The following is a 24,028-nucleotide window of genomic DNA, read 5'->3' on the forward strand; positions in this document are numbered from 1 at the left end:
AGGCAGAACATTGTAGTTTAATTGTACCTCCTTACATAAAAGTTCAAATATCACTAGAGAGTATGTTGACAATGATTAAAAAGTACACAAAGTGTTATCATATCAGTACTTCATAAAGGGCTTTCAATAGAAAATAATTTCTGTGGAATGTAATATAGATATTATTTTGGGGGTAAAAGTTACAGCTCCATGGTCAGACAGAACTGGGGAATTCTAAGATAAAATTAGGAGGTCCATGCTCTAATTCTTGGAACCTGTGAATCTGTTATTCTGTGTGGCAAGGGCCTTCTCATATGTGAATTAAGAACAACTGAAATGAGGAAACTGTTCTGGATTCTCTGAGTGGGCCCAATTAATTACAAAGGCCCTTGAATATGTCAGAGAAAAGCAGAAGAAGAAACTCAGAGAGGAATGTGACTGTGACAGAATGGTCAGGGAGATACTGCTGTCTTTCAAGATGACAGAAGGGAATGAATCAAAGAATGGGAGGAGGTAGGGGAGGAGGGCTGCTGCTGCTGCTAAGTCCCTTCAGTCATGTCCAACTCTGTGCGACCTCATAGACGGCAGCCCACCAGGCTCCCCTGTCCCTGGGATTCTCCAGGCAAGAATACAGGAGTGGGTTGCCATTTCCTTCTCCAATGCACACATGCACACTAAATCGCTTCAGTTGTATCCAGCTCTGTGCGACCCTATGGACAGCAGCCCACCAGGCTCCTTCGTCCACAGGATTCTCTAGGCAAGAATACTGGAGTGGGTGGGGAGGAGGGCAATAGAAACTAAAAGCCAGGAAAATATATGGATCCTCTAGAAAGAAACACAGTTTTGCTAACACATGGTTTTAGCCCAGTGACATTTGTGCTGGATTTCTCATCTAAAGAACCGTGAGATAATAGTTTACAATGAGATAGTAGTTTACAATAATAAAATTTTGTAAGATAAAAACGATGTGGTTTTAAGACACTGAATTTGTGAATAATTTGTTGCAGCTGCAATGAAAACTAATGCATTTTCCTAAGAAGCTCAGGACATAGCTGATGCTGTTTGGTGATATTTCTACAGGCAAACAAACAGTATATTAAAAATCAGGAGCAGGCATTCTACTTGATATCAAACAAGATGGACCAGAATAAAAGATGAGTTACAATCCCTGGAAATTCATTGCTCTATGATAAAGATATTATGAAGTTTCATCTGGTGGCCAAATTATTTTTAATAAAATCTCACTAAATGCAAATGCACTAAAACTGAGGAGCTCCGATAAATAGTAAGTCGAGTTATACTAGAGGACATAGATTTGAGGACCATCAGAAAACTTTCGTGTATCCCCACCTGAAACTCTGTCGTAGGATTTGATAAATACCCTCCTCTCACACTGGGTGTTTAAATAGTCAACTCAGGTGGAAGAACCCAACACTCTTTTCCCCCATAATAATTCCATATTCTTCCTAAAATACTTTGTATCCTCAAAAATGTTCTCATGGATATCTTCTGAAATCATTTACCTCAAAAGGATGATTTGATGAGAATGTGTAAAACAATGTTTGGGGAAGCCAAAATCGGCCTTATCCTGTAACGGATTCATTCTGAAAGTGTCTCTCTTAAATACCCAATCGAATGCTGTTTATTCACTGTGAAACAGTGCATGGTTTCTCATTCACCTCATTAGGAAGTAGAACAGTTCTAAAACATTGATTAGGAAACAGAGCTATCTACAGAACTGTCACTGACGGGTAACCTCAGTAACTCCTTTTCCCATTCAAGATCTTTATTTCCATTTTCCTCTAATTCTTTTGATTTTCTACTAAGAGGTCAAACAGGTTTTCACACCTTCAGCAGCACACACTCTGGTGAACTAGGGAAATGCATAATTTCAATACAGTTTCTTCAATTACTGCTTCTTAACCAGTCTATTCTGAAGGAGATCAGTCCTGGGTGTTCTTTGGAAGGAATGATGCTAAAGCTGAAACTCCAGTACTTTGGCCACCTCATGAGAAGAGTTGACTCATTGGAAAAGACTCTGATGCTGGGACAGATTGGGGGCAGGAGGAGAAGGGGACGACAGGGGATGAGATGGCTGGATGGCATCACTGACTTGATGGACGCAAGTCTGAGTGAACTCCGGGAGTTGGTAATGGACAGGGAGGCCTGGCGTGCTGCGATTCATGGAGTCGCAAAGAGTCAGACACGACTGAGTGACTGAACTGAACAAACTAATCCTGAAGCCTATATATTAAAACACCATTTCAAAACATTTGTTCTTATGAAACAGGAACTCAGAACTAATGTTCAGGATAGGCTTTGAAGTGGGTGGTAAAGCTTTATTTATCCTGCAGATAAGCATGCACTATTAACAAAAATTCAGCATCTTATAACTACAGTTAAGCAAAGACAAGATTAAAGACTGAGTCCCTGTGATCAGTAGAAGGTATTGCCTATAATTAAAAAGACACTAAGATAAAAGTGAAAGTGTTAGTTGCTCAGTCCTGTTAAACTCTTTGCAACCCCATGGACTGTAGCCCACCAAGCTCCTCTGTCCATGGAATTCTCCAAGCAAGAATACTAGAGTGGGTTGCCATTCCCTTCTCCAGGGGATCCTCCCAATCCAGGGATTGAACCTGGGTCTCCTGCATTGCAGGCAGATTCTTTACTGCCTGAGTCACCAGGAAAGCCATGGAATAAGATGAAACTAACTAAATTATACATTGCAGTATTATTTAGAGGAAGCAATATTAACAACAGATTGCTTTAGCAATACTTTTCCTCAGGTAAAGTTTCCCCCTTTTTTTGGTTCCAAAAGATAACTTTCTATCCCTAATAATATTACTATCATTCTTTCCAGCAAGCTCCCAAGTTCAGAATGAAAGTGGGGTCATGTTGCTTCTTTTTATCTTTCACTTCAAGGAAACCTACATTTTATTTTGTTTGATATGTCTCTTTTTTGTATCGCAAGTTTCCTTCATAATATAATTGTCTACCATAAAGAAAGAAAGTGAAAGTGAAGTCACTCAGCCGTGTCTGACTCTATGCGACCCCATGGACTGTAGCCCACCAAGCTCCTCCATCCATGGAATTTTCTAGGCAAGAGTACTGGAGTCGGTTGCCATTTTCTTCTCCAGGGGATCTTCCCGACCCAGGGCTCGAACCCGGGTCTCCCACATTGCAGGCAGACAATTTACCATCTGAGCCACCAGGGAATCCCTAAAGATCCACCCCCCACCGAACGTATGCCAGGCGTTTCTCAAATGAGTAATGCAATACATAAAAGAAAAATGAGAAAAAGTTAATAATTTTGTGTCACTGAGACCTATTCCAATTACCTGAGCTACGGAAGAAATTTTAAGGAAAATAAAGACTAAGATGGAAAATCATCAATTTACTTAATTCTTACCATTTCTAATGTTAACAAGTATGGACCATTTGAAAAAGTAATATATTTTTAATGTACATTTTTTCTAAAGTACAACCTGTCATATTAATTAATATTATTAGAAATAGTATCTTTGTAAGTTTATTACAAAGTTATCCACTTGCTTCGTATGCTCCTTCAAAAAGCATCTGTTCAATTCCTGCTCTCCTCCAGAAGCAGTCGTAAGAGTTATCCTCATAGCGGACCAAGGTTTATTCTTCCTGGGGATGCAGATAAGAAAGGCATTTTTGAACCTGGTCAACTTCTTGAAATTTGCATCTATCAAAGACATCAAGGAACTTTGACAGAATTCTCCATAGAGAATTAGAAATCATTAAAACAAGCAACTATATGCAACACTAGATGGTTAACCTCGTTTGTTCCTTAAAATGGAGAAAATAATCAGAGACTGAATCGTCTTTTGATCCTGCTCAGTACGATTAACTGCTGTATTGGTGCCAGCTGACAAGCAGTCCATTTGAAGAGCCGTAAAAAGAAACAATTTCCTATATCACTTATTTAAAAAATACTTTAAACTGACTGTTAAGGTAAACATTTAGCTAACCATGGGGTTTCACTTGATGTGATTTAAGTCAATGAGAAGGGGAAAAAGTTATTGCAAGTAAGAAAAACAGGAAAACAGGGTGATGAGAGTAATCTATTTTAGGCGAAGAAGAAAATTTTACTTGTTAGTCATTTAGTCAGTAATATTAGTTTGTATGTCTTATTATTTACTGGAATAACTTGTTTTTAGATCACAGAATTTAATGGATTAGGTCATATGGTTTAGCTCCTAAGAGTTCCTTGGCAGAACGTAAATACATTTCATCCTGACAGCTGCTCTGATATCCTGTAAAATTGATATTAAAACACTTCTATGTTGAGACTCATCACGATCAGGATAATTACAACATAGTTGGCTCTGCTGAGAATTTCACATGCCAAACACGTTTAATGCAATGAAATATTTGATTTTTTCATGCAAATAAAATCATTTTTAAAGGTAGCAATCAGTCATTACTTAAAAGAAAATCTTTGCAGGTGATAACTGGAAAACAAATTATCTGAAATGGATTTTAACTTATTTAAGAGAATTCTAAAGTTCAAAGTGTCAGAATTATCACTGATCATCAGTTACATAAGTTCTTAAATTATTAGTTTAAAAAAAACCCTTTAGTTTCTTTTTTCCAACAAAATTTTCTCACATAACTGCTATGATAAAAGGCAAACCAAGAACTTCATGAACCCTCTTTTAAGAAACCACTCAAACGCATCCTCTCTCAATTGCAAGTATCTTAGGAGCACCATTTTAAAATGACTATGAAGTCTGAATATTTCTACAGTTTATTCTCATGATTTGTGGGAGTTTTATAAAGTTCCACTCTTGATTTCCCTGACCATTTTTTAAACTCAAGCTCAAGAAGCTTCTAGAAGCTTCTCTGGGCTTCCCCAGCCCCTGTCTAGTTTAAGTCTTCCCTGCTCTATGCTCTCATTAATTAAAAATGAATAAGAATGAAGGCAAACATGCTATTTCAAAACCTTGAGAAACTTGAATGATCAATTATAAAGGCCAGAACCAAGAAACGGGCAGCATTTTGGAAGAAAAGGAAGGAGACTGGCTGTGCGAAGGAGATTGCCAAATTTACCATGAACAAGACACTAAAATCCTCTGAGGTTTGAGTCTCCACTGATAAAAGGAGTTGGCAAAGTCATATTCCTTAAGACATTTTCTAGACTGCAAATTCTATAACAAGTACAAGGAAAATTAAAAATATATATATTATGAGTCATTTGGCCATGATATTTAATGCCTTATCCTTGACTGTCAAGTTTTATTTCTGCTGGGAAAATCCAAAATCAGTTTAGAAATTAATACTCTAAGCAGATTTCCAACTGATTGGAAAGCATAATTTTGAACAATTTTTTAAATACTTTAATTTTTGAGCAAACAATAATTAAACAGAAGAAATTCTTGAATTTATTCTGGAATTGTCTACATCTACATTACTAACGTTATTCATAATAGCCATCAGTATAATAATACTCGCTTAAGAAGTATGAGAGCAAGACAATAAGGTGTTTCAAGAACATGGAAAGAAGAAAAATCAAGTTGTCCTTTGAACTTTTAACTAGCTAAAATGCAAACAACAGATGTGACTATCCTGAAAATTAACTAAGTAACCGTCTTTCAATATGTAATTTAAGAGTCTGGAAACAACTAAGATGCCAATGAATTGGATTTGAATTTAATTACAGAAAGACATTTACTTCTGCTGATTGACTACGCTAAAGCTTTTGACTCTGTAGATCACAACAAACTGTGGAAAATTCTGAAAGAGATGAGAATACCAGACCACCTTATGTCCCTCCTGAGAAATCTAAATGCAGGTCAAGAAGCAACAGTTAGAACTGGACATGGAACAACAGACTGGTTCCAAATTGGGACAGGAGTATGTCAAGACTGTATATTGTTACCCTGCTTATATAACTTGTATGCAGAGTACATCATGAGAAATGCCAGGCTGGATGAAACACAAGCTGGAATCAAGATTCCCGGGAAACATATCAATAATCTCAGATATGAAGATGACACTACCATTATGGCAGAAAGCAAAGAGGAACTAAAGAGACTCTTTATGAAAGTGAAAGAGGAGAGTGAAAAACTTGGCTTAAAACTCAGCATATTCAAAAAACGAAGATCATGGCATCCGGTCCCATCACTTCATGGGAAATAGATGGGGAAACAATGGAAACAGTGACAGACTTTATTTTGGGGGGCTCCAAAATCACTGCAGATGGTGACTGCAGCCATGAAATTAAAAGACGCTTACTCCTTGGAAGAAAAGTTATGACCAACCTAGACAGCTTATTAAAAGCAGAGACATTACTTTGTTGACAATGGTCCATCTAGTCAAAGCTATGGTTTTTCCAATAGTCACGTATGGATGTGAGAGTTGGACCATAAAGAAAGCTGAGTGCCAAAGAATTGATGCTTTTGAACTGTGGTGTTGGAGAAGACTCTTGAGACTTGGACTGCAAGGAGATCAAACCAGTCCATCCTAAAGGAAATCAGTTCAGACTATTCATTGGAAGGGCTGATGCTGAAGCTGGAACTCCAATAATTCGGCCACCTGATGGGAAGAACTGACTCACTGGAAAAGACCCTGATGCTGAGAAAGATTGAAGGCAAAAGTAAAAGGGGAAGACAGAGGATGAGATGATTGGATAGCAACACAGACTTGATGGACATGAGTTTGAGCAAACTCCAGGAGTTGGTGATGGACAGGGAAGCCTGGCGTGCTGCAGTCCACGGGGTCACAAAGAGTCAGACACTACTTAGCAATTGAACTGACTGACTGACTGACAGAAAGACAGGTCTGAAATGTGTTTGCAGTTAATCATCTAAAAAAGAAAGAAATTGAATTTTACCCTGTCTGGAGAAAGATTAGACAGAAAGAGGGATGGCTAGCCCACAGCATGGAAAAGAGAAGCTCAAAGAGATAGCAGGCACCAAAGTTCATCCAGTGCTATACTAGGGAAGGTGTCACCAAACCTTAGCCTACTGTTGGGGAGGTGAAAAGGATTCACTGAGACTATCAGAGTCTGGATAAAATATCTCTTGAAGAACCACTGTACTGTTTAAGCAACCATTTAAAATTACCATCACTGCAACATGAAAATCATTCAGGCAAGAATCATCAGTCAGTGTATGATAAATCGTGAGAGAAGTTTAATGAGGAGCAAAATATAGACTAAAAGTCTTTTTTTCCCCATAAATTGTTAATGAGTGCCAAGGGGACACTCCAGTGTACCTCTCCAGTGGAGAAACAAAATAACACCTTGCCAGGTGATCAAAATTAATATCATCAATGAAGAGTACCTCTACCTATGGCATCCAGGGGACACTATAACCAATATTAACATGCAATTCATGCCAGACAGATATAATCTGAATACAATCAGAAGCAAACATCAGATAAATCCAAATGAGGACCATTCTCTAAAAAAAATCAAAAGAAGGAAGGAAAAAAACCTGCCTGTGTTCTTTAAAATGTCAATGTCATATGGAGAAAGAAAAACCAAAGAACTAGTCCAGATCAAAGGATTCTAAAGAAACATGACAACTAAATGCAATCTGTGATCCTTGACTGAAAGGGAAAAAATATGTAAAGTTTATTACTAGAACAACTGACAAAATTAGAGTATGAATAGTAAAGTATTGTAACAATGTTAATTTTTTTTAATTTGATAACTGTACCAAAGATACAGTAAGATAATGTATTTGTTCTTAGAAAATATACACTAAATATTAAATAATAAAAATCACAATATCTATAGTTCAGTCACTCAGTCATGTCCAACTCTTTGTGACCTTGTGGACTGCAGCACGCCAGGCTTCCCCGTTCATCATGAACTCCCAGAGCTTGCTCAAACTCATGTTCCTAGATCCAGTGATGCCATCCAACCATCTCATCCTTTGTCGAACCCTTCTTCTCCTGTCTTCAGTCTTTCCCAACATCAGGGTCTTTTCCAATGAGTCAGTTCTTCCAATCAGGTGGCCAAATTTTGGGGGTTTTGGCTTCAGCATCAGTCCCTCGAATGCATATTCAGGGTTGATTTCCTTTGTGATTGACTGGTTTGATCTCCTTGCAATCCAAGGGATTCGCAAGAGTCTTCTCCAACACCACAGTTCAAAAGCATCAATTCTTCAACACGCAGCTTTCTATATGGTCCAACTCTCACATCCATACATGACTACTGGAAAAACCATAGCTTTGACTAGATGGATCTTTGTTGGCAAAGTAATGTCTCTGCTTTTTAATATGCTGTCTAGGTTGGGCTTCCCTGGTGGCTCAGAGGTTAAAGCATCTGCCTGGAATGCGGGAGACCCGGGTTCAATCCCTGGGTCAGGAAGATCCTCTGGAGAAGGAAATGGCAATCCACTCCAGTACTCTTGTCTGGAGAATCCCATGGAGGGAGGAGCATGGTAGGCTACAGTTCATGGGGTCGCAAGGAGTTGGACAGGACTGAGTGACTTCATTTTCACTTTCTTTCACTTTCTAGGTTGGTTGCAGCTTTTCTTCCAATATCTATATCCTAATCTCAAATGGTTTAGAAAAAAATTTTTATATACAAATGTGTGTGAGTCTACAAGAGAGAAAGAGAATAATAAAAACAAGTAGCAAAAGAGTACATTTATTTTAAAGACCCACCATTCTAATGTATTTGTAAAGGAAGAAACTCATTTTTATATTTAGAAAGTTCCCTTGCCTATATCCTGTCTGACATCAGGGGGCTGTTTTTCTGCAATGGAAGCATGAGCATTCTGGTCTTTAAAACTTAGAAATTTTCTTGCTGGTTTGTAATAGATTTTGAGTTTAGTTTTTGTCAGTCCATTCACCTGAGTTTAAACCAGTCTGGGTTTCTGCCTATGCAAAGGCTGGGAACTAAACCCTACATCATGGTGAATTTACCCATGTACTGACTCCTAAAGCCTCTAGAAAAGTGACCAAATATCCTCCCTTGGATATAACTCAACTTTTCACTATGTCTTTCATCAAGTCTCCCAATGTCACTAAGAAACTGTAATATTCTTTAATTTAAAGAACCTTTTCACATAGGTCATCTCCTTGCACATTTATAAATCTTGCAAAGAAAGCAAAACATATATGATCTCCATTTTAGTTGTAAACTGAGAGGCAGAAACCCTAAGTTGGCCAACTTAGTTGCATGGAATTCAAAAGTCAGCATTTGTTTATCTTCTACAATAATGCACGTTCATTATCCACCATTGCTTATACTTAAGATGAATCAGAAGAAGTTAAGACCATGCAACAAAGGGTTAAATTGCAACTCATTATTAGAACAGAAAAGCAAATTAATATATATTAAATGATTTTTTAACTTCAGAAGATAAATCTCTGCATAACTAGGAAGTCATTAGGAAATGTTCATAAAGATGTTTCTAGAATGTTGGCTTTACAGAATTTCTGATTAAATAAGGAAATATATTTTGTGTTTCCTGCATTTCTAGAGCTCACCCTGTTTGAATGGAAGGCAGCAGGGAATGGAGCCTAGAGGTCTGGGTATTGGAACACACTCTGTCTCTAATCACCTGGGCTAGTTGTATAGAAGACAATCCATCTTGTAGGTTCTCAGTCCACAAATTAATAGTAAAAGATTGAACTCGATGATTTTATGTTATTTTTGGGTACACTGTTCTCCAACCAAACAGACATACTCTTTTCCACTTTGATTCTGGTCCTCTTGGTGACCTGGGATTTCACTTAAGTCATAACAAAAGAAAAGTTATGGAATCTTCTAGTGGTAAATTGTGCCCATATTGTAGGTACATCAAAAGATACAATGATTTTTTTATAAAAAGAAACCAAATGGAGAAATTGTGGAGATAAGAAAACACAGTTTGGCCTGCAGGTTAGGAAAATGAGCAAAAAATAAACTTTCAAATAGTACCACTTAAAAGGTTAAAGGTCTTCTATAAAAGTCAATTTGGTTCATTACTATTTATTTAAAATAAATTATTTAAGATGACCAAGAGAGAAGAATTTCCAAGCAATTGTCTACACACTGAACTTATTTTATACTTTATTAAAATCATGTGGCCCCAGAGAGATGTCCCTAATGAGATTTCATAATTTCCTCTTGAAATGCTAAAACTAGCACATGAATTCATGGCCCAGGAGATCTTGAGAGTATGCAGAAGGAAGTCTGCAGGTAGGAACAACACTGGGGAGTCTGAAATCTTTTTATAATTTCTTAGCGTCATATTAGCTCGCAAAACACCCACTCAGGCTTATTGTATACAACAGAAAATTTATATGGCAGTATTTTTTACAATGAAAGAATATTAAACCTGTTTCTCAAGCCACTAAGCACCCTCCTGCCACAGCTATTCCCAAAGCTTGCACAGATATTTTGTTGTATTTAATTTTTTTTACTACTGTTAATCCCTTTGTCAAAGTTTTATCCTAAAGAGGAAGAAAGTGGTATAGAGATCATAGCTTCCGATGAAGAACAGGATGTCTGGAGAGCAGTATTGTCTTTCTCATCTTCTTTACCCTTCTGTGTGTGTTAACTATGTGTTACTTTTTCACATATAGCCTAATTTGATCCTCACAATCACCCTAACAACTGAGTACAGTTATTATCCTCACTTCACATTGAATGTATGCGAGCAAGGATACCTTGCTTGATGGTGGACCTAGTAGAAGAAAGAGGAGAAGTCTGGGTGTCAATTGCCATAGGAAGAGGGGGTGCCTTTTTTCCCTGTAATGCAAGGAAAGAAAGGAGAATATGCTGATGTGGTGAGTCCTGGAGGTGAGAGAACAGGATTCAAGGAGGTCCTCTCTAATTGCTCTTTAAAGAGGCAGTTTCATTTGCTTAGAGTGAGAGGGTAGGAGGGAGGGAAAGCTGAATGAGAGCAGAGAGTGAGCTGAGTTGAACGGAGAAACGTAGGATTGGCAGCAGTGCTAAAGGCGTATTTGCCCTTGATTACCCTACCACGTGCGTTCTTAATGGATTAGGATGCTTGGGTAGATGAGTAAAGGGGGTTCAGTCTTGGGGTATGTAAGGCTTTGACGTCTGCTAATAGTAAGGTCTTGGGCAAGTTATTTACTCTCTCAGTTTCCTTGTTTATAAAAGTGGGAGGGGGGAGTCCTATCCCTATAAGATTATTTTGAGAGTAAAATGAGATTATATTTTTAAAAACCACTGAAGGTCCCAGTATGCACTAGGGTTCAAAAAGTATAATAGCTATTATTATTGTCACATTATACACTGATCGATATATGTTACACATTGATATATATAGCTGTATGTTGTTTAATTGCCAAGTCGTGTCTGAGTCTTTTGTGACCCCATGGACTGTGGCATTCCAGTTCCTATGTTCATGGGACTTACCAGGCAAGAACACTGGAGTGGGTTGCTATGCCCTCCTCCAGGGGAATCTTCGCAACCCAGGAGTTGAACCCTCATCTCCCACATAGGCAGACAGATTCTTTACCACTGAGTCACCAGGGAAGAATAGTTTTACATACGTAGTATTATATACTACGTATATACTATTACTGTTGTTGTTACACTATTATTTATAGGCTTGAGACTAAACCATACCTGGTATCTAGTAGGTATCTGAAAATACTGTTCTATTGAAAGTTACTTGGAATAAATGACAAAAAAGCCACAGTTTCTTACGATAAAAATATCTCTCGAGAATCACCAGAAAAACCACACCCAGGGATCTTTAAAAGGACGCTTATCAAGATCAATCTCAAGAAGTCAGAAATTATAGGCACTCGAATCCTGATGAAAATAGAGCTACATTATATTTTTTCTTTGAATTCCAAAGTTGCTATTGGAACGGATTTGAGTATTTGAGCATACGAGTCTTCAAAGAAGTAGCTTCAAAGAAAAAAAAAATCTGACAGTATTTTATGTTGGTGTATTTGATTTCCTGTATTTATAATTAATGTTGTTATTACTTCCTTTTTGTTGTTGAACAGTCGAGATGAGTTTACCAGGTGCAAACATGAAAGTCTTTGCCCCAGGGGCATTCAGCGTAAGCTGACCCCCTGTGATCCTGGGTACCATCTACTGCACAGACTTCCCTTCAGTGTTTTTCTTTGTTTCTTTGCCCAAGTAGTAAATCTTGTGGCACTTTCCACTGGAGCCAAATATGTCTCCTTTTCTCTCGACAAAAGAGAATACTGAATTTCAATGAGGTAACCTCTATCATTCAATTAATTGCTCCATTTTCCCAACTATTACTATAAAACACATTTCAGAGTTACACAATTAATGGCCATCTGGAAAGGGAAAGAGCAACTGGTAAATTCCTACATTATCCTCAGTTTAAGTGTCACATAAATATATTAATTGTTTACTTGGGTATCAAAATATGCCCTAGCTACAGGTAAACAAAACAAAACAAAACATAAAACTATGTTTTAATCTCAGGAGCATATTTGTGTTTTGTGGTGTTGCACTTCACTCCCTCTGAGCCCTGCTTATCCAGCTTGAAAATAGCTGAAGATAATATTATGATATGTGATTTTTTTAATTAGCATATATTCATTGAAATTGAAATGTGTCCATAGTCCTACACTTCTCTCTGCCTTTGGCAAAATTACAAGACCCATGCTTGCAGAAAAGGGCATCCATGTTCTCCACTTATATTATTTTCCTCCTCTCTCCATCCTTCTGTGTAGGCTGCAACAGTGGACCCCAACCATTTTGGCACCAAGGACAAGTTTGGAGGAAGACAATTTTTCCACGGACTGGATGGGGGATGGTATCAGAATGATTCAAGTACATACATTTATTGTATCTTTTATTGTGCACCAGGGCTTCCCTGGTGGCTCAGATGGTAAAGAATCTGCCTGCAGTGTGGGAGATCTGGGTTCAGTCCCTGGGTTGGGAAGATCTCCTGGAGAAGGAAGTGGCTACCCACTCCAGTATTCTTGCCTGAGAATCCCATGGACAGAGGAGCTTGGCAGGCTACAGTCCATGGGGTCACAAAGAGTCAGACACAAACTAAGTGACTTTCATTTATTTCTATTATTATTACATCAGCTCCATCTCAGATCATCAGGTATTAGATCCCAGTGGTTGGGGACACCTGGGCTACAAAACAGATTCTACAAGAGATAGGAATCTAATCATCAAATATTACTCATCTTTTCATTTTGTGCACTTTCATCACAGCTTATTCCCAGTTCAAGCAGAGAATATCTAAAATGTAGCCAACAGCTGTGTGTGTGTGTGTGTGTGTGTGTGTGTGCGCGCGCACATATGTGTGTTAGTCGCTCAGTCATGTCTGACTCTTTGCAACCCCATGGACTATATCCTGCCAGGTTCCTCTGTTCATGAAATTCTCCAGGCAAGAATACTGGAGTGGGTTGCCATTTTCTTCTCCAAGCCGACAGCTGTAATATTAAAGAAAAACTTAAAAGATGCTCAAGATGGTTGCATTTTAAGTCCTGAGAAGGTAAGCACTGTCATTCTATGAGGGACTTCCCTGGTAGCTCAGATGGTAAAATGTCTGTCTACAATGCGGGAGACCCGGCTTCAATCCCTGGGTTGGGAAGGTCCCCCGGAGAAGGAAATGGCAATCCACTCCACCACTCTTGCCTGGAAAATCCATGGACAGAGGAGCCTGGTAGGCTACAGTCCATAGGGTTGCAAAGAGTCGGACACGACTGGACTTTTGAAAGCTGTGTCCTACCTTCTGCCTCTTTCCTTGCACCTTTCTATTTTCCAGCATCTGTTAAGTAGGTAACAGATGTTAGGAAAGGTGCTCACTGCAAGGCTCAGAATCATCCCATGACCCATGGCAACCCTGTCTGAAGCAAGAGATAATCATGGGATATGCCCTTGCTACCCTTTTTCTAAAAACATGAACATCACAGAGTATAATTACCAAACAAAACACAGTAATTGTCACTGTCTCAGGTCCAATCATGGTTAAAATTAACATCATTAATCAGACCAGTTTTACCTGCTGCCAAGCTTATATATTCAGTCACAATTCCCAGTTTAAATCTTAATTCTCTTCCTCAAACTCCTACACCAACTCTAGCTTGGTGGTTGGGGGTAGTTTAGATTTGCTTTCTTTTTACAGATCTGGACCTGAAACCAACAACTTAATAGAAGTATCTTAAGGATACTGGTGTGCTAGCTGACTCTTTGAGTATCAGCCATTATTTTGCTCCACCTGTCTGACTGGAAATGAGAACTGAACATATATGGAAGCCTGAGTCTCAAGGCTGTACTTCTACAGTCGGCCTCTGTTGCTGGTCAGTTCCATCAACATTTGTACTCATACCTCAGTCCAGGAATCACATGGTGCCCTTTCCTGCTTCACAAGTCCTGCCCTAGCTACAAGGCAAGTGAAGTAGCTACAATATGTTTCCATGGAGCCTAGAAAAAATCATTATTTCTTCTCCCATACAAATCATGAGAGAATTTCCTCAAAATGGACCAAACAATGAAACCATTATATGTGTGTGTGTTTATATATGCATATGCATATATATACATATACAGGGCTTCTCTGGTGGCTCAGATGGTAAAAAATCTGACTGCAAAGCAGGAGACCTGGGTTCGATCCCTGGGTCAGGAAGATCCCCTGGAAAAGGGCACTGCAACCCACTTCAGTATTCTTGCCTGGAGAATCCCAAGGACAGAGGAGCCTGGCGGGCTACAATCCATGGAGTTGCAAAGAGTCGGACACAATTGAGCGATTTTCACTCACTCACTCATGCATATATAAATGTTTTAAATTTGAAACATAGAAAACATACTTTTAAGATAACTTTTTAACCTTTGGAGGTTTTTATGAGAATGAAGGTAAAATTTTCTAATCATAATTTATAGCCAACTACTATGATTGATGCTTTTGAACTGTGGTGTTGGAAAAGACTCTTGAGAGTCCCTTGGACTGCAAGGAGATCCAACCAGTCCATTCTAAAGGAGATCAGCCCTGGGTGTTCTTTGGAAGGAATGATGCTAAAGCTGAAACTCCAGTACTTTGGCCACCTCATGAGAAGAGTTAACTCATTGGAAAAGACTCTGATGCTGGGAGGGATTGGGGGCAGGAGGAGAAGGGAACGACCGAGGATGAGATGGCTGGATGGCGTCACTGACTCGATGGACGCGAGTCTGAGTTAACTCCAGGTGTTGGTGATGGACAGGGAGGCCTGGCGTGCTGTGATTCATGTGGTCACATAGAGTCGGATCCAACTGAGTGACTGAACTGAACTGAACTGAACTATGATTAAATTGATAAAACTTACAATTGTTGTTATTATTATCTTTATAAGCAACATCTTGTAAACAGACTGAAATTGAATTAAAGAGGACTATTTCTCTCATGATTCCCCCCAAAATTAATGAACACAGGAAAATAAGAGGGAATGTTCAACTATCACATTAAAAAATTTTTAACCTTAATTTCCAGGGTGAAAATGTCTCCTTTAACCATATTGTGAGGAGCAAATTACAATTTTAGCACTATGGATGCCATCGGAGGGAATTTTTGCTTTCATATCCTTTTTGACGAGAAGGTCATCATTATAAGAGGCTCCCTGCAGAGGCACAAGATTAGGACTCTTACTTTGGTTTTGAATAGTCATCTAGAGATGTTGCAATAAACTTCCCTGCAGTTTTCAAACTGAGGTTTTAAAAGCCTACTCAAAATGTGGGATGTTTCTCCCTGTTTTCTTAGTCCTTAGTGATGTCTTCCTTAATGCCCTTTTATGAAATTTTAGCCTAACAAAAGCCTTTAACAACTTACCAGTAGTCCAAAGGCAAGAAGGATTAATTATCCCTCCCAATACCTCCAATTTGCATCTAATAAGAAATCTGCCAATGAAATATCAGAAATATTTATTGGAAAATCCTGACATTTCTGAGAGCTGGTAAAGGAAGATAACTTGGACTATTATAATCTTATGGGAGTCTATTATCATTTGGATACATGTATGTAATGGAGTGTTCTCACAGCTGACACTGTTTTCCCACAGCCAGTCACAGCTATACATTTTTCATAATATTTTTTCTGTGAGCACCAAATGAGTTGTTCACTCCTGTCCAAGATGTAATGGACAGAGATCAAGACTTTAAGAACTGCCATTGAATCTGCAGTGAAATCAAAGCCTGTACGACTAAGTAGACAACATGTTAAAGTTCGTAGGTCTAGGGTGACTGGCCTCCTTCATAAGACCTGGGAAAGGTTTATTAGTGGTAAGAAGCATGAAAGTTCAACTAGTTTTTATATTTAAGAAAAATTACTTTTAAAGTAATAAGTACATAGAAACTGAAATTAATCAGATAAAGGATACCTAGTGCTTAGTATTTTTTTTTTTTTTTGAAAGTCACTCAGTTGTGTCTGACTCTTTGCAACCCCACTGACTACAGTCCATGGACTTCTCCAGACCAGAATATTGGAGTGGGTAGCTGTTCCCTTCTCCAGGGGGTCTTCCCAACCAAGGGATCAAACCCAGGTCTCCCACATTGCAGGCAGATTCTCTACCAGCTGAGCCACCAGGGAAGCCCAAGAATACTGGAGTGAGTAGCCTATCCCTTCTCCTGTGGATCTTCCTGATGCTTAGTATAGTATCTAATATAAATGGACATGGCATAACTGTTAATTAACTTTTCACACCTTAAATTTCTTTTAAGTGATGGCAAATTGTCCTGTTTACTGTCTATATGATCAGATAACTAACCTAAACAGGGATTAAAATTGGAGCTTCTATAGTAGATTTTGTATGAATGGACACAAGAATTTCAGATCTCCAAGAATCCACATCTTTTCTTAATGGGAAGATAGATAATCTATCTCTTTGAGCAGAATAGAAGAAAACTAGATACACTTATTTTAATAAATAAGGCCTCAAACACAGAGTCTGATGACATCACATTTAATAAAGGAAAAACACTTTCTTATGACTCAGTAAATAGGAATACTACCAGGTACGTCTATTGCTTTTCTAACTGCTCTCTCTAGGAGCTAACAATGTGAGAAATGACTTTCTAGTAGCCTTAGAAGTAAGAAATCATGGGCAATAATAAATGACCTCAGTGGGAGAAACCAATTTTTCCCCATTCATTGTGACTATTGCTGTCCTGGGAGATGACAGGATGACTTCCTTATTGCTCACATATGCAAGTGCTAATAGAAGACATTAAAGCCAGACAGGCAGGCTTGAGCATCCATAATGCTTTCAGTACTTTATCTCCTAATAGAAAATTTAAGACCTTTTCAGCTAACGGACAAATCCTAGGGAAGGATTATTTAAATTATTAAAGGTTTTTTCTTTTTCCTGGTGTTTTTAAAGAAAGCTTTACTTGGTGGATTGAAAGAACTGGGAGTTGTATTCACTCTTACTATTTCTATTACTTCAACTATGAGAAGTAGTGGCTTTCTCTCTACCTACTATATGAAAGTTTCTAAGACTTTTTCATAGGGCTTCTCATTTAATAAACTGAGAATTTTGAAATTCAATATAAAAATATATAAATATGTTGGTCTCATTCTTTACATATTGGTTTTGTACCTGCCAATGGTTTTACACATTGGTTTTGAACACTGAGAGCTTTAGATTATAACAGTTAATTGTGAATAGATCTCTCTAATTGATTAGCACAGTAAAATGGCAAGTGATCATTTAGTGCCTTCATTTATATAATAAAAATGATTGCTTGTACAATAAGAAGATACACCTTGTTGGCTAGCCAATAAATTAACTTGTTTCCCAGAGAGAAACAGTATATATGAAACAGAATATAGATGTTGAGTTACAATCCACTCAATGTCTTCATATCACAAAGAGAAAAATGTCATCATAAAAGTTATTGAAGTATTACTCTATTCCTAGCACCGTCCAATGCTCATTAGATGTATTAACTTACTTCATCCTCACAACACTCTATTATTATCAAATCAAGTTTAAGAACAAGAAATAATTTGCATGTGGTCACACAGCAGGAAATTTTAATGCCAAGATTCAAATCTAGACTTTCTGAATTCAGAAGCTGTATTTTTTATCCACTCATTCATCTATCCATCCATTTATTTATGCATGGATGTAGGTATTTGTATCACATTTTAATTTACATATGGTGGAATACATGATATTACATATTCAGTTAAATGAGTATTGAAAAATGTGTACACATGGGACTATCTGCCCAATCAAGATAAAGATATTTCCGTTACCCCTAAACAGTTCCTTTGTATCCATTGCTTCTCATTTTCATACCTGCCCCAACCATAGCAATTACTATTTTAATTCCTAACACCATAGATTACCCTCAAGTATTTGTAATCTTCTTGTAAATGGAATGTATATGCCATTTTTTTTTCTGACTTCTGTAACTCAACAAAATCTCTTTGAAAGCCAGCCGTATAGTAGTTATCTGTTATTTGCATTGCTGTATAGTATTCTATTATATGGTTATGTCTCAATTTGTCTATTTGCTTGTTTCTTTTTATTGTTGAATCTATTATGTAGTTCAGTTCCGTTCATTTCACTCGCTCAGTCATGTCCAACTCTTTGTGACCCTATGAACTGCAGCACGCCAGGCTTCTCTGTCCACCACCAACTCCTGGAGTCTACCCAAACTCATGTCCATTGAGTCAGTGATGCCATCTAACCATCTCATCCTCTGTTCTCCCCTTCTCCTTCTGCCTTCAATCTTTCCCAGCATCAGGGTCTTTTCAAATGAGTCAGCTCTTTGCATCAGGTGGCCAAAATACTGGAGTTTCAGCTCCAGCATCAAGAGGCTCTTTAGTTCTTCTTCACTTTCTGCCATAAGGGTGATGTCATCTGCATATCTGAGGTTATTGATATTTCTCCCGGCAATCTTGATTCCAGCTTGTGCTTCTTCCAGTCCAGAGTTTCTCATGATGTATTCTGCATATAATTTAAATAAGCAGGGTGACAATATACAGCCTTGATGTACTCCTTTTCCTATTTGGAACCAGTCTGTTGTTCCATGTCAAGTTCTAACTGTTGCTTCCTGACCTGCATATAGATTTCTCAAGAGGCAGGTCAGGTGGTCTGGTGTTCCCATCTCTTTCAGAATTTTACACAGTTTATTGTGATCCACACAATCAAAAGCTTTATATAGATATACCTCAATTTGCTTGTTGATGAAAATTTGTATTGCTTTCATGTTTAATTGTTATAAATAAAGCTCTCTAAACATTCTGGCAAATTTTTTGACATTTTTTCTTATATATTAGGTAAATTTTTGTATGTGGAGTAGAATTGCTGGTATATGTTTAACTTCATGAAGCTATTGATCAGATGCCATGATCTTAGTTTTTTGAATGTTGAGTTTTAAGCCAGCTTTTTCACTCTCCTCTTTCAATTTCATCAAGAGGCTTTTTAGTTCTTCTTTGCTTTCTGCCATAAGGATGGTGTTATCTGCGTATCTGTGGTTATTGATATTTCTCCCGGTAATCTTGATTCCAGTTTGTGCTTCATCCAGCCTGGCATTTCGCATGATGTACTCTGCATAGAAGTTAAATCAGCAGGGTGACAATAGACAGCCTTAACTTACTCCTTTCCCAATTTGGAACCATTCTGTAGCTCCATGTCTGGTTCTAACTGTTGCTTCTTGACCTGCATACAGATTTCTCAGGAGGCAGGCAAGGTGTTCTGATATTCCCATTTCTTGAAGAATTTTCCACGCTTTGTTGTGATCCACACAGTCAAAGGCTTCAACATAGTCAATAAAGCAGAAGCAGATGTTTTCTTGGAACTCTCTTGCTTTTTCAATGATCCAACATATTTTGGCAATTTTATCTCTGGTTTCTCTGCCTTTTCTCAACCCAGCTTGAACATCTGGAAGTTCTCTTTTTTTCACGTACTGCTGAAGACTGGCTTGGAGAATTTTGAGCATTACTTTGCTAGCATGTGAGATGAGTGCAATTGGGCAGTAGTTTGAGCATTATTTGGCACTGCCTTTCTTGGGATTGGAATGAAAACTGACCTATTCCAGTCCTGTGGCCAATGCTGAGTTTTCCAAATTTACTGCAGCACTTTCACAGCATCATCTTTCAGGATTTGAAATAGCTCCACTGGAATTCTATCACCTCCACTAGCTTTGTTCGTAGTGATGCTTTCTAAGGCCCACTTGACTTCACACTCTGGAATGTCTGGCTCTAGGTGAGTGATCACATCATCATGGTTATCTGGGTCATGAAGATCATTTCTATATAGTTATTCTGTGTATTCTTGCCACCTCTTCCTAATATCTTCTGCTTCTGTTAGGTCCATGCCATTTCTGCCCTTTATTGTGCCCATCTTTGCATGAAATGTTCCCTTGGTATCGCTAATTTTCTTTTCTTTCTAATTATCCCTAATCTCTAATTAGAGATTAGAGAATTAGAGATGACATTATACATGAACATATAAAAATTATGCCAGGGAATAATCATCAGGTGAAAACAGCTATAGCCACTTAAGCTTTATCTAATATCCTAATCCCAGACTTCTGTTTGACATCTACTGCTTTGTTGTTGTTTAGTTGCTGAGTCATGTCCAGCACTTTCATGACCCCTTGAATTGTAGCCTGCCAGGTTCCTCTGTCCAAGGGACTTCCCAGGCAAGAATACTGGAGTGGGTTGCCATTTCTTTCTCCAGGGGATCTTCCCAACCCACGGATCGAACACATGTCTCCTGCATTGGCAGGGGGATTCTTCACCACTGAGCTACCTGGGAAGCCCAATCTATTGCTTAGTCACCCACAAATTAATTTCTTATTGCCCTTTATCATAAAAAGCAACTCTGAACAAAGAATAGAAAAAGAATAAAACTTTGGACTAGGTTATGAAGCACAGTTTAGGAGTTATTTCAAAGCTACTGACTTGAAGCTTTACAGGCAGCATTTCTACCTCTATAGTTTTTGTACAATGATAAAAGGAAGCTCATATCAGCTCATTCTACTAAGTTCTGGAGTATATAATCAACCAAAAGAGGATAAAAAAATATGGAGTAACAATATACATTTAAAAACTTTTGCTTCAGAGGGAGACAGCTTATGAACACTGATTATATAAGAAGTTTGGCTAGTGAATATACTTGACATAAGGACAAAACCATGTAGCTGTTCAGATTCCCATAAGGCTTTTGGTCAGAGTGTTTGATATGAATACACCTAGATAAATTTGGCTAAAATATACACTTTTGCAATTATTTCAGAAAGGAAATAACTCATAAATGAAATTTTTTTCCTTAAGTCAATGAATTCTACCCTGTAAGAATGATATATAGTTTGATATAAAAGGTTTTCTAATTATGTCAGAAAACCACTATGGTTTTTCTTTCCGAGGTTCAGAAGAACATAATTCAGTCTGGCATCTAAAATTTTAAAGTCAATTTGCAAAAGGCATTTAACTAGCAGTTAATAATCAGTGGCAGTCTCTTTGAATCTTCATAATATCAGTAATAAAAGCTTTTCTCTCTTAATTGACTATACTGTAACATCTTTCTTTTTTTAGAAAATAGTAACATTTTAGCAATCTTTTGAAAAGTGTTTTAATGTTACACCAAAACTTCCATAAGAAATTAACAATTCTTAATGCATTATATATACTCTCCCTGTCATTTGCTGCAAATCCTTTGGTACTAAAGGAATAATAGACAGTTCCCTATCATTTAATTTTCTAGAATATGTAAATTTATATGGTCATGCAAATAACTTTCAGTACTTATTAATGGTGTTTTAACAATCAACAGTGTAATTAGCAAAATAATGTTTCTGATCAACCAAAGAAGTAATCCTATTTTAAATGTCTAACTTGCCTTTTAACTTAGAAAACCTTATTATATTTTCAGTATCCTGGGGCACACTATAATCATTGGTACCCTATGGACATTGCTAATTAGCCCCCAAAGATTATAGCAATTGACTCCACAACTGCTTCCTCAGATGGAACTCCCATTCATCATCTTTCTCATTTTATTTAAACTATTCTTGCTCTTCTGTGGCCTTATTGACGTTTATGGCTTCTACCCAGCCCATGTTTAGCATATATCATGACATGAAGGCAGAAAGCTTTTCTTTTTAGAATAATCATATCCTATACATGTTTGTGTGAATGAAGTATGTACTGTGAAAGGATGATGACACAGACATTAATCTATCTTTGTGTTACTTTTCAGTTAAACTGGTCATCCTTACAGTGTTGCTGCTGAGTGGTTTGGTTATATTTCTATCTAACTGCTGAAGAGTCCTTGAGGATATGCTTTCCAGGAGGCTCAGTGGTAAAGACTGTGCCTGCCAGTGCAGGAGATGCGAGTTCAATCCCTGGGTCAGGAAGATTCCCCAGAGGAGGAAGTGACAACCCACTCAAGTATTCTTGCCTGGAAAATCCCTCAGACAAAGGAGCCTGTTGGGCTCCAGTCCATGGGGTCTCTAAAGTGTCAGACATGACTGAGCAACTAAACAATAACAACCTAAAGCATACCGCCACTTTGAGCACTGGACTTCCCATGTGGCTCAGCTGGTAAAGAATCCACCTGCAGTGAGGGAGACCTGGGTTCAATCCATGGGTTGGAAAGATTCCCAAAGAAGGGAAAGATTACTCACTCCAGTATTCTGGCCTGGTGAATTCCATGGACTACAGTCCTTGAGGTCGCAAAGAGTCAGACACAACTGAGCTTTCACTTTCACTTCACTTTGAGCATTAATGGAGAGCTAAAAAAATAAGACTTATACATGTTTCACTTGTCTTTCTCATACTTAAAATTCTACACTTTTTAAAACGTACTGAAACAAATGAGGGTTTTGATGGTTTGCTTACTGGTGTTTATAGAGACAGGGATAGATGACTGACAGGGAATTGCTTTGGCAATCATAGACAATGTACTGAATGAGCCTCATGTCCTGTTTATGCCAGGATATAAGTAGTGGTTCACTGATCAAATTAGCCACCTGCAGGTTTTGTGTAAAGTCTCTGAAGTCCATATCCCATGATTCTGATTCTGAAGGACTGAAGTGAGATCCAGGAATCTGCATTTTTAACAGTCTCCTAGGGCTTCCCTGGCAGCTCAGATGGTAGGGAATCCACCTACAGTGCAGGAGACCTGGGCGCTATCCCTAGGTCAGGAAGATCCCCTGGAGAAGTAAATGTCTACCCACCCCCATTTTCTTGCCTGGAGAATCCCAAGGACCGAAGGAGCCTGGCAGACTTCAGTACGTGGTGTACCAAAGACTCAGATCCAACTGAAGCAACCAATACTTTCAGGCAACTATAATCAGGGTGGTTTACAATCAAATTTGAAAACAGTGATTTTATCTGTAGAATTGGCACATGCAAGTCAGAGTAACCACGTGAAACTTGCTAGGGATAGATACAAGAGGCAGGCTTGGAGAGGTCACTCTGATGCAGGACATCATTCTGGATTCTTCCTGCCCTCTCTTTGTTTCTGGTTCACTTTCCCTTTGTCATGCTAAACTTAACCCTTCTCTTGTGTAGTAAGTAAGAGTGTAACTGGTAAACATCTCAGGACAGGTGCTAAATGGTGAAGTTAGGAAATAGACAAAAGGAAGCACCCATTTTGTGATTGTGTGCTGTGCTTTGGCGCTCAATCACGTCCGACTCTTTGTGACACTATGGACTGTAGCCCACCAGGCTCCTCTGTCCATGAAATTCTCTAGGCAAGAATACTGGAACAGGTTGCCATACCCTCCTCCAGAGGATCTTCCCAACCCAGGGGTTGAACCCAAGTTTCCCACATGGCAGGCAAATTCTTTACTGTCTGAGCCACCAGGGAAGCCCATGAATACTGGAGTGGGTAGTCAATCACTTCTCCAGGGGATCTTCCCGACTCAGGAATTGAACCAGGGTCTCCAGCACTGCAGGTGCATTCTTTACGAGCTGAGCTGCCAGGGAAGCCCCATTTTGTGATTAGGAAGTGGTTATGGCTCCTGGTGGATACACAGATACATATGCTGGTTGGGGGAGTGGTGCTGAAGATGAGAGAGGGGGCAGCAAACATCCCTACCTGGACTGGTCTGAATGGACAGACAAGTAGGCAGGAGTATCAGCAAGGAGATCCAGTAGTAGTGACTCCTCAAATTGGGTCC

Source organism: Budorcas taxicolor, chromosome 4, assembly GCF_023091745.1.
Source record: "Budorcas taxicolor isolate Tak-1 chromosome 4, Takin1.1, whole genome shotgun sequence".
Classification (NCBI taxonomy): Eukaryota; Metazoa; Chordata; class Mammalia; order Artiodactyla; family Bovidae; genus Budorcas; species Budorcas taxicolor.